At 39.9% G+C, this 12,472-nt stretch overlaps 1 long non-coding RNA gene across 1 annotated transcript; it reads left to right on the top strand.

Moving 5' to 3' along the window:
* The first annotated feature begins 223 nt into the window (after positions 1-223).
* On the top strand, positions 224-5,528 carry LOC116592532. The gene is made up of 3 exons (XR_004286508.1): positions 224-235; positions 2,277-2,282; positions 5,360-5,528. It is a non-coding gene; the product is annotated as an uncharacterized LOC116592532 (long non-coding RNA).
* Positions 5,529-12,472: the final 6,944 nt, after the last annotated feature.

Genomic DNA, 12,472 nt, shown 5'->3' with positions numbered 1-12,472 from the left:
TGGCCAAAATGTGGCCCCCTGCCATGACTGGATGGAAAGGAGACAGACGTTTAATCTTCTGGATGTGTATATCCTGCCCGGAATAAGTGTGAGGTTCTGTGGAGGCAGAGAATACATACTGTGTGGGAGGCAGTTCCCTTCTGCCTCACCATCTTAACCACAGCTCAGCTGTGTCCCCCCCCAACTGCAGCAAGAGCAGCAAGAATGCTGTGGCCCGGGACGCCTGGGTGGCTCAGTGGGTTAAGCCGCTGCCTTCAGCTCAGGTCATGATCTCGGGGTTCTGGGATCGAACCCCACATTGGACTCGCTGCTCAGCGGGAAGCCTGCTTCCTCCTCTCTCTCTGCCTGCCTCGCTGCCTACTTGTGATTTCTGTCTCTCTGCAAATAAATAAATACAATCTTAAAAAAAAAAAAAAAGAATGCTGTGGCCCCCCGTCACTGCTACTTCCTGCAATCACATATTTGGGAACACATGATAATCACAATATAATAGCATGTGATTCTGAGGTATGTATATGTATATGAATATATATCTCAATCAATAACACTGTACCTGTGTGTGATTGTCTTCAAACTCATTGTTATCTGCACCTAGCTGATCACTGTAAAAATGGGGGAATGTCTCCAGTATTCTGCTTTGAATTTTAACCCAGTATATTTTAATATAATTGTACTTTTTAATTCAAAATAATTTCCTTTGGCTCATTTCATTTTATTTTCTACTACATAAACTCATGTGCTTTTCAAATGTTATAGTTGCAGGTATTTCTTTGTATTTTCCATTAGTTACCAGAATACTATATATATATTTCAAGAAAATACTATTTGTGGGGAAAATATTGAGGTTATTAATTTTTCCCCATTTTAAATTTTAAAATATTCATATCTTTTTGATGGCATAAAACTCTTAAGGACTTAGGTAACATTTCTGTTTATTGTTGAACATGTTTCCATTTGTATGCCCTCTTTATGTTTCATTCTCTTTTTGGACAAATTCCATGTTTGTTATACTATGATCAGTTTTTATATATGTAGTATTAATTGCCAGCCATTAAGATCCTAGAGATGGTAAGAATTCTGATTCAATATTTATCTTTTTTTTTTTAAGTTTCTCCTGTGAGATATGATATTTACTATTTTCATTATGCAGGTAGAAATTTACTTTTAAAAATATAGTCATTTATTTCCTTTGATCAACTCTTAATAGGCCATGGGAACCTCAGGATATTTTTTTCTCATTCTATTTATTTCCCTTATAAGGTGTTATATCTATCAGAACCACTTCTCAGTATCTACCAGGATCTCAATTCTACAGATTCCTTTTTTATTGAGCAAAAGACCAAATCTTTCTTTGCTGTGTGGCAATTTAAGTTCGGCAATGAATTTTATACCATTGTTTTCTTTGCTTATATATATTCACCATGCTACCAAGTAGGAAAATAAGGAAAATGTCTTGCAAAAATGTATGAATTAGTCCTTAATCACAATTCAGGGACAGTAGGAGAGCACCTCTTGCTTCTGGAAACTGCAGGGAGCTGGGGAGTTGGGGTCTTCGATAACTATCTCCTATCAAGTCCTCCCCCTTAAACCAGGGCTCTGTGGCTGGCAGTGAGAGCTGCTCCTGGAGACCACAGATCTAAATTAGCCTCAGCTACATACAACAGGGGTCCAGGAGTTACATCATGAGTCTAGGGGAAAACGGGAAAATATCTCTATTTCAGGAGGCCTTATCTTAATTATGTTTCTTATCAATGTAAGCATAACGTTTTCAAACAATGCACACACCTGAAACTTAAGTACAGATCAGCCTGCTGGCTCACTCTCTTTAGCTACTCCCCCAAAATCGTAGGCACTGCCCCCTCCCCAACCCTTGCCATGGGGAGATAGATTCAACTCACACTTTCTTTTTCTGTGGTCGCCAGTTACTACGTCTCCAATCACAAATCTAACACAAAGTGATCAAAAGTCCTCCTTTACAGGGAAATCCTGCATTCCATAGACTGACTGAACTCATGGGCTGGAAAAAGGAGATGGTCCGGTTCACTGCCGGGCTTGCTGGCAAGACGCAGAACATGCAAATAGTCATGGCTATCCACACAGAGCAGAACAAATTAAAAATAAATAAACAGTAAATGCAGGCTTGTGAACCTCTTGGGGGAAGGTGATGCTAAGTTAATTCAAGGAACTGAAAGAGTATAGGTAGTTTTCCAGTCATAGCAGGGAAGGAAAAAATGGAAAGGAAGTAGTTTTGCTGAATTGACTAGTGAGATGACCAGCTCATTGTTATTGCTGTGTTTAGACAAACCCATGGGTATTGGGAGGAATTCCGAACTCTGCGTGGAGACCGGAGAATGAGTGTTCTCTTTCTTGTGTTCAGTGCACTGAAAGTAAAGTAAAACATATTAAACTGAAATTTTCTTTAATCCATGACATTTATACATGACACAAATGACCACTTAGCTGATCTAGTCTCCCAATTTAAAATAAAAGCAATGAGATTCGGATTTGGTCCCCTTGTCGTTCAGCTCAATGGAAGGGGAGCAGGGGCAGGGGAGCCCCGCGGCATAGTCAAGAGCCTAGGAAGAGTGAACGTCCACCAGCATGATGATATTAATGTTAGCAGAATGAGTCTCCCGTGACCTTTGCTTACAAGGTTAGTCTAATCACACAAAATAAAAGCAATTAAAAACAATTCAGAAATGCACTTTAGGGGTGACTAGGTGACTCAGTTGGTTAAGCATCTGCCTTTGGCTCAGGTCACCATCCCAAGTTCCTGGGATTGCGTCGTGTGTTGGGCTCCCTGCTCCGCGGGAGTCGCTTCTTTCTCTCCCTCTGTGCCTCTCCCACCACTTGTGCTTATTCTCTTTCTCTCTGTCTCAAATAAATAAATAAAGTCTTAAAAGAAATGCACTTCAATTTGTAACTCACATTAATAGGAGAAATAAAAGCACATACTTAGAAGATACCAACAGTACTGTAATACTGGCTTAATTTTAGTGCTTTTGACCTTCTTTCTCCCAATAAGCATTGCTTTTACATAATATGTTAAATTTGGTTACCAAAACAAAACAAAACAAAACCAAAAAACTAGTAAGAAGATAAACCACAAACTGGGGGGAAATATTTGCAAAAAAAAAAAAAAAAAAAATTGTTAAAGGACCACTATCCAATATATAAAACAAACTCTCAAAACTCAACAATAAGAAAATAAAATGGTTAAACATGGGCAGAAGACCTGAGGAGATACGTCACCAAAGAAGACGTACAGATGGAAACAAGCACCTGGAAAGACGCCCCGCCTCCTGCGCCATCAGGGAACTGCAAACTAGAACAACAGTGAGGTAAGAGTCCCACAACCACTCACAAGACCAAATGCTGGCGAACAAGCCTGTGGAGACAGCAACGCGCCCCTCTGTCGCTGCGGGGAATACAAAATGGTGCAGCCGCTTGGAAAACAGTTGGAGGAAATGTCTGGATCCTGTAGTAAATCTATTTTTAATTTTTTGAGAACCACTCTACTGTTTTCCACAGTTGCTGCCTCATTTTATATGCTTGCCAACAGGGCAAGGATTTTACTTCCTCCACATTCTTGATAACGCTTGTTATTTCCTGTTTTGTTTTCCACAATAACCATTCTAGTGGGTATGAGTGATTCGGTCCGCTAAAGAAAATCTCATACAGCAGGTATTTTTATAACTATCCTTGTGGACGAAACCAGAGAGGGAGACAAACCATAACTGACTCTTGGTCTCAGGAAACCAAGTGAGGGCTGCTGGAGGGGAGGGTTGGTGGGGGTAAGGTGGCTGGGCCATGGACACTGGGGAGGGCATGTGCTATGAGGAGCACTGTGAGTTGTGTAAGACCGATGAATCACAGACCTGTACCCCTGGAACAAATAATGCATTATATGTTCGTAAAAATAATAATGATAATAAAATAACTATCTTGTCTTTTCGAAGAATTTTTTTAAATGTAGCAATCCCACGTTAACTTATTATTTCCAGGTACTTAAAATGTAATTCATTTATCCGATGACTGTCTTATAAAGCTACCCAACTGCATATGGAAGCACATGTGGTCGGTAACATTATTAATACATTTCTATAACTTTTACAAAAGGTGTGCACAATGAATTCAGCCAGTTATAGAAATTAAAACTAATGACATTAAAAACATTTTTCTTCTAAGCCCAGTTTAGGCAGTTCTGAGTCTCGTGACAGTTTTGCAAAGGGATGAGAATAGAAATTTTTTCATTTATCTTTGGTTATAATTGAAGCTGATCATGTCTCGTTCCTTTCAGTTTCCTGTCAGTTTTGACAGTGAAGTTAGGCCACGGTCCGAGATTTTTGGTCATCAGAGAAATCCGCTGCGTATTCCTGTTTTGAATGTTTTTAGGATTTTCTTATTTCCTTAAGAGTCTTTACTTCCAGATTGTCTTTTTATGAATTCATATTTTTATTATATGTCTATCTCTGATTTAGATTCATAATTTAGTAAACAACTGAGATAAAACTGAAATATTTTTACCTAAAATTATTCTTTAATTTTTCATTTGAGGAGCAGGAAAGAGAAAAAAGGGAAGCAGTGAGCAAGAACGCTACCATTTCTTTCAGGTTTCCACCAGAGAGTCTCATGGTTCAAAGAGATTTGTGGAAATCACTGTGCTGTAACCTTCAAAAGCTTCAAGGTCAGAAAAGACAAGAAAAGTCTGAGGAACTAATTCAGCTCGGAGGAGACTGAAGAAGCAAGAAAACTTAATAGAACATATCATCTGAATTGGGTATTATTGGAACAACTGGGAAAATTTTAACGAGTCTCTAGATTAGATGGTGATAGTGTGTAATGTTACTTTCCTGATCTCGACATTTACATTTTGGTTATGTAATAGAATGTTCTTGCTTGTAAGAAAACGTTTACATGTGATGGGACATCACGTTGGCAACTTATTTCCTAATGGCTCCGGAAACAAAAAGAGATTCTTTGTTCTAGTCTTACAAATATCTTTACATTAAAAATTATTTCTAGCAGTGCCTGGGTGGCTGAGTGGGTTAGAGCCTCTGCCTTGGGCTCAGGTCATGATCCCAGGGTCCTGGGATCGAGTCCCGCATCGGGCTCTCTGCTCAGCAGGGAGCCTGCCTCCTCCTCTCTCTCTGCCTGCCTTTCTGCCTACTTGGGATCTCTGTCAAATAAATAAATAAATAAATAAATCTTTTAAAAAAATTATTTCTAGTTTAAAAATTATCCAGACAAGAAATTAAAGATAAAATAATGATCTTTTATTGGACAAATTTTTTTAAAAAGTTTTGAAAACAATGGAAACTTGTGTTTATCAGAAGTTTAACTTAAAAAGCAAGGTGAGGGGTGTCATTAAGCATCTGCCTTCGGCTTGGAACATGATCCCAGGGTCCTGAGATCAAGCCCCGCCTCAGGCTGCCTGCTCCGTGGGAAACCAGATTCTGCCTCTCCCACTCCCCCTGCTTGCGTTCCCTCTCTTGCTGTGTCTCTCTCTGTCAAATAAATAAACAAAAAATCTTCAAAAATATAAAAAGCAAGGTGATTTATTCTATTCCAAGGCAACTAACCCAAAGTAACAGTACTATTAGATACCTTGATTATTTTATTTTGTATTTCGTAACACACCCCGGGATGCCCCGGATGTGAGTTGTCTAATAAAGGAGAGGCAAGATTAGACCTACATTTGGTAGACATTTGTTACATGCTGGATAATAACTTAAAAATCGACTACTCTGTTGGAAGTTCAGTAACATGGGTCTTGATAGAATATCTTGTCATTTTTGTTCCTTAAGAACATCTTGTGTGAACACTTCAACATGCAAAGCTCACATGCACCGTGGAAGCGAGAAACAAAGAGGACAATGAATGCACTTAAACTGTGGTGAGCAAGAGAGGTGTGCTATAGTCTGTCACAGATAATAGGGGGGTAATGTGGTGGCTTCAATGGTGTATCAGGAGCCGAAAGTGAGCAATTTCCCATCGCGTAGGGACACGTATGACAATGCACATGTTCCCTCTCTCCTTCCCCTGAATGCTAATCACAGCTATTTTTAGATAGGGAAAATTATTTGATAAAGATGTTGCTTAGCCCATCAAAAATACATTACTCAATTTTCTAGAGCTATTGGTGCTTTGAGCAAATAGAGGGAAATATTTCCTGCATGAACCCCATGAGCCTCTTCCAGCTTCTCCCTCCTCTTCGTAAACTTACATCACATTTTGATTCACTTTCAGTTTTGATGTTTTTGTCGCCTATAAATTTGCTTTCCTGATCCCTTGTCATTGGGCTGTTCATTTTGACATACATGAGTTTTTCTGAGGATAATTTGCAATGTGGCCTTACTTGCTGATTATTCTAATGGTAATTTGCACTCATGAGTCTATGATAATTCTTTGTCACAAAACCTTTTTGTGTTACGCTTACACATTTTTTAGATGCATTTATTTATTTTCAGAACGAAGCACTTGGAGAAGCAGCAGATGCTTTGAGTTATTTCAAAGACCCATCTGGAATGAAAGGTCTTGGCAAAAGACATCCTCTGTGGGTCTGCTTTATGAGTACATCTTTGCCGCTGTCTTCTTCTGTTTCACTCATTCACATGATAGAGATCAGGGTTGCCAAAAGCTTCAAAGTGGTAAGGATCCCGCCTATGGTAAAGCAATTAGATTAAGTCTCTTAGTTCCAACTTGGTTTCCTTGGACATGAACTTATGCATAGCCTGATCTAAGTCACATGGATCCCATTAAGGTGATTGTAGCCTAAGCACAAGAGCGCTATGGGTGCTGAGAGTCACCCATGTGACCTCATGGATTTGTGGAAGGATCAGTTCTCAGTAAGAGGCCAGGGGGAGGAGAGCAAGCAAATAACCCAACAGTCATTCACTGTAATTATAATGGAAGAGAACATTAATAATTATGAAAACATGTCTGATTAATTAAAAGACCTTTTAATAGCATATTCAAATTTTTATTTGTATTAAATGTAGATATGGGAGCATAACACCTCCAAGTTCACATTTCTTCAGAGCTAAAATTAATTTCAAATTCAAGTATACATGTGGTACGACCTCAAAATTCTGCAAGAAATTCAATAAATATTGGATTTGATGACCCAGAAGTTCATACCATACAAGTCAGTCAGTTCCGTCTTTCCATTCCTCCCTGTCTCAACAGAAAGCACATTTCCATCAAATGGAAGAAAGGTAGTCATGTTCGGGGTGGGGTGGGGGCGACTTGGGAAATAATAAATGTCAGAACTGGTCTGGATTTGGTAAGCAGTGCTAGAGCTCTGGGTTTCCTAAAGTCTCAGCATACGTCCTCCTAACTGCGTCTGTAATTCATTCCGAGTGCCGCCGACACGCCCTCGTGAAGCTAGTCTGGCATGATTTCTAAAAGAGCTTTGGACAAAGATGACTCGCTCAGTTGTGAGTGATGCTTTTGACGCACACGCCCTTGCTTTCAACGAGATTATACGTCTCCACCATCTATAGGAACACCTCTCCTCCACCGTATGAGAAAGTGGGTTCTTCCTAGACCACAGGCATAGCATGTCCGGGGTTGAAGCCTGTCATAGCTAGACAGGGTGCAACACCTGTGTTAGTACAGCTCTGTCATTTCCGCGAATGGTGTTTCTGGGTTTCTTAGGCACGTGTGCCATTGCAGGTGGATGCCATTCTCAGCATTGGTTCCTGTTGACTTTGTCCTCTTGGGATCTGAAATCCTACTGAAACGGGAGCATTTCCTTTTACTTTTTTTACATCCCATGAAGTTGGGGGGGTAGGAGGGCACCCACAACAAATTAAGAAAAGAAAACTTTCGCTAAAACCAATACTCTACATTTATTACCATTTATATAATTTTAATTTGTTTATTTTCAAATGGGAATAGATATTTCATTATATTGGTATTTCAGTTAATTTTTTTGTTTTAATACTGTATTAAGAAGCAGTATTGAATTTCTGGAAATGTCAAATTATTTTCCAGGACTTGATAAAAAAAGCTGTTAAATAAGAGGAAATGGGAAAAAAAAAAGTCAGATTATAGTACTTTCAGATATTGGATATTGAAATAAACGTGTAGGTCTCCAAAATCATAAAATTACAGAATCATCTAACCTGATCCTTTTTGACCTTAAGCCATGCATTTTGAGCTCTATCTTCAGAGCTGGAGCTGCTTTTGAAAGATTCACCATGGAAGAAATTTCTATTACTAAATTCCTGGCAAAATTCTGGGCTTGCAAAGCACCAGCAGAGCATCCTTCATTGTATAGCTTGAGTGATTTCTGTTCCAAGATGAATCAATTATTCCTTTTTAATAGCTTGTTACTACATCCATAGACAGATTACCTGAAATTAAGAAGACTCTGGTTAAACTTTAATTTCCATAATTATATTCTTACAGTCCTTTATTCCATCTTTATGTATCCCTAATTTTGTGTGTTTCAAATATATCTTAAGGACTTCACATGGGGAAAAGTTTATTTAATTTTTTAGACTTTTTATTTGAATCCCATTTAGTTAACATTTCCCCATTTTTAGTTTCAGAGGTAGAGCTTAGTGATTCATCAGTTGCATTGAACGCCCAGGGCTCATCCCATCACGTGCAGCTGGTAACAATCAAACTAAGTTGTGGTATCTTGAATATATTGGGACTTTCAAGACGCTTCCAAACAGCTGAGGAGTTTCCAGATTAATAGTACAATTAAGTAATAAGAAGTGTATGGAAAACTATGGTTTGGAGAGTGAGCTGCTCCAGAACTCTCTGGCTGTATCCCGCAGCTGTCCTGTTCAGAAGCAGAAGGAGGTGATCATTTAGGTGTGGAGGACCGTCTAGAAGGTGCTCTGAGCCATGGGAGGTGAGGGCACCTTGCAGCATAGTTATGGGCTCAGGAGTCCGGCAGCCTGACTCAAGTCCAGGCTCCAAAATAAATCCATCTTCAGCAAGTGATGAGGCCTCTTTACCTCTGTCTCCTCGTCCATAGTGGAGACTGTAATAGTCCTGGCTCTTTGCTGTGTCACATGGTGACACAGTACTTAGAAATCCCAGTGTTAGACACACATGCGTGTGAAAGAAGTATGACCTGTTGTCATTGCTGATGTAGGAAAGACGTTAGGGTTTGAAGGTGAGGGCCAAGAAAGAATTCTTGAGATGTCTTTGGTGCAAAAAGGTTGTTTTACTAAAGCATGAGGACAGGACCTGTGGGCAGAAAACATGGCACTGGGGTCCTGAGGAGTGACCCATCACATATTTTCAAGTTGGGAGAAGGTTAGGGGCAGTGTAAGCCCCCAGGTATTTTGGAAACAAGGGTGGCTAGCTATTGTTGGGAAAGGTCATTTACTACTGTCTAATAAAACCTTAGCCATGAGACCCTTCAGATGTGTATCGGCGAGCCATATCCTTGGGAGATGATTGCCAACATGTATCTTAGGGTTTAGATAAAGGAAGTTTCCAAAGGAATTTCTATATGTTTGAGTAGACTTACAGGATCCTGGGGGTTGGGCTAAGATGGCCTTTTGCCCTTAGCAAAGTATGAACATCGAGGCTGTTGAGTCCCTAGAGGAAGGTCACTCTGCCTGTTTCCAGGACTTGTCAGTGGGCTGTAAATAGAAGGAAGTTTAATAATTTTTCTTTTGCCTTTGTTTCCCACAGTAATTGCTAACACCCCTGATTAAATGGATACAGCTTTATATAAAATGACCTTCAATTATCCATGCAAGCCCTGAAAAACGTACGGAATCACCTTGCAGTGAAGAATTTGAAGAACTTCCCATAATCTTCTCCCAAATTTTTGACTAAGTCAAGTCAGGGAAACACGTAAGGAAGGATAAAGGGGAGATACATGTGTGGATTCCTCTTCCAGTCTCAAAGGAAAAACCAAACCCAGACAGCAAGACTAGTCATACTCTGTTGCTTTTCAAAAAAGACACATCCTGGAAGGTAGATTTTGCTAAAAATAATTAAGATTGGTAAGCTACAGTGTCCTAGACCTTGCAGTGACTTTACTTTAAAAAATCCAGGGGCACCTGGGTGGCTCAGTGGGTTAAAGCCTCTGCCTTCGGCTCAGGTCATGATCGCAGGGTCCTGGGATTGAGTCCCGCATCGGACTCTCTGCTCAGCAAGGAGCCTGCTTCCTCCTCTCTCTCTGCCTGACTCTCTGCCTACTTGTGATCTCTGTCTGTCAAATAAATAAAAAAATCCACATCGTCTTCATCTGTCTCCTTTCCATAACCTTTCTGAGTTTCCCTTTAACAAAAAAATTCTCAGTCTTGGTGGAGAGGAGATCTTTTGCTAAACTCGGGACATGGTCAAAAATCCCTCAATAGGTCAGATCCCAACCACCTCTGTCAAGACATCTGCAAAACGGTTTTCTCACCGAGACCTGCTGTGGAAGCTGAGGGGGGAAGGGGTGTGTTTGGAAGGGTGTGTGAAGGTGCCTCTTGTTCCCTCCTTGGTGACACTCAGCGGCCGTGGCCTTGGCAGACGTTCCGGCACCCTGTGACAAATTTCCTATCTTGTAGGCACCTGCGGCTCCTGGCCATCTTGAGTCCCTACATCTGAGTGAAAGGAATGGGTGTTGCCGGTCTGTCTCCGAGGTGAGATGCGTTTCATCTTTTGATCAGGACATTTCAGCTCACTGACGCCCAGCCACCTGCAAAGAGAAAACAGTTCAGCCGATTCCGCATTCATTCGAACCCCAGCGCATACACTGGTGTCTCCCTTTTAAAATAAGCGAATTCTTATCAGTCAGCATCTGTGTTCCGTCCCCCCGCACCCAAAAGCCTGTTTACCAGATCTTTCATTGAGAGACATCCCCATGGAGTATAATCCACTTCGTTTCTGCTCATTCATAAGATTTTTTTTTTTCTTACATCTCCCAGCTGCAACTATTTTAGGCAATTTTCTAAGGACTTATAATTGAATGTGACTCATTTGAATAAGGCGGGGCCACAGCACAAAGCAGCCAGAGCTCTTTGGAAATACAGTAAATTTACACAATGTATATTTTTTGGCATAAGTACGTGATTCATTGATGAAGAAGCTTGTCAGGAACGTCTGTGCCATGTCTATTCGAAAATGACGTGGATCGTTTTTTAATATGCAAATGTCTAGAAAAGACTATTTTCTCTCTCTCTCTCTTTCTTTTTTTTTTTTTTCCTCCAGAAGTTGCCAGTGCAAGGAACCTAATCTAGACAAAGTAAACTCATCACTTTCATACAACACAAAATCAAATCGCTATTGCCAGGGGTTCCCATGGCAACTGCCTTCCTAAGCAAACTTCACTACAAAATATACAGCTGTTATTTTATCTCGTTGCTAAGTTCCCTGGACAAAACCACACTATAATAACCACTCACATATATGTGGTTGAGGGGGATAAAGCTCTCAGGGGCCTCACATGGCTTATCTTTTAAATGATAACTTAGGAATTCACCCCTCCATCTTCAGCACCATATGGGGTTTTTCTCTTCTTTGCTTTGAAATTGTGCCATATTAGGAAAAACCCATGAAAACCTTTAACATATATTACTGTCAGTTGTAGGAGTAGAATTTTTCAGGGATTTTTTTTTTCATTGTCTAACAGGGAACGATATGTTAAATTACCCAGATTTCTGTTTTAATATTTCATATCCCCACAGTAAATAGGTCTTCTATCATTGTTTATTCTAATTTTTTTTTTAGCGTCACCATGACTAGACCAGTCTTTGGATACCAATTATCCCCGTGCTAGCTGAAAACAGAGTTGGTGCTGCCTGTCTCTAGAGAGAAACCAGTAGGAAAATTGAACTCATTTTATCAAACTGCCAAGAGCTGGGAGAGACTGCTTTACCGACTATATGTCCAACCTTGACATATTTTACCACCAGTGAAAGCTGGAAGCAAGCCAGAAGAAAAGTGGGTCCAAGCCTTAAAGGAAAATCAGATTCCCACGAAATAGTCACGATGAGGATCCATTCTCTGACTAGTGAGAAAACCCAGGACAGAGTTATAGATCTAGGACGAGGAGACAATCAATGCAAATAATGCCCCCAAAACAATAAAGTCTGGTGTAGTTTTACTGTTACACAGTTGCATTTCTTCATTCCTTTCCTTTCCAATATGACTTTTTTTTTTCAGTTTAATTTCACTGAATTTGACAAGAATTTTGACCCTTTAGATTACATTATAGCTTTTAGAAAGATTCATTATTGGCAATGTTAAAATGTCATATTTTATTTGCAAATGAAAGTCAAAAATAGCTGATTCCTACAGTATGTTTCACAGAAGTAAAGTACAAGGAAAATCCTGGTTGGGATTCATTGCCCTTATCAAGAGAGGGCATTGTGCCAGCCAACCTACTTCCACTCTCGAAGTGGACCGGGAAAGCAGTGTGTTCCCTCCGTAGACTGTCACTGGATCCATAAGACATCTTCGTTTATAAATTAAAAGGAACTTTATTGACTTTATTTTCCTTAAAACA

This window comes from Mustela erminea, chromosome 6 (genome assembly GCF_009829155.1).
Source record: "Mustela erminea isolate mMusErm1 chromosome 6, mMusErm1.Pri, whole genome shotgun sequence".
NCBI lineage: Eukaryota > Metazoa > Chordata > Mammalia > Carnivora > Mustelidae > Mustela > Mustela erminea.
Note: the sequence above shows the minus strand (reverse complement) of the source record. Positions and strands in the feature narration are given on the sequence as shown.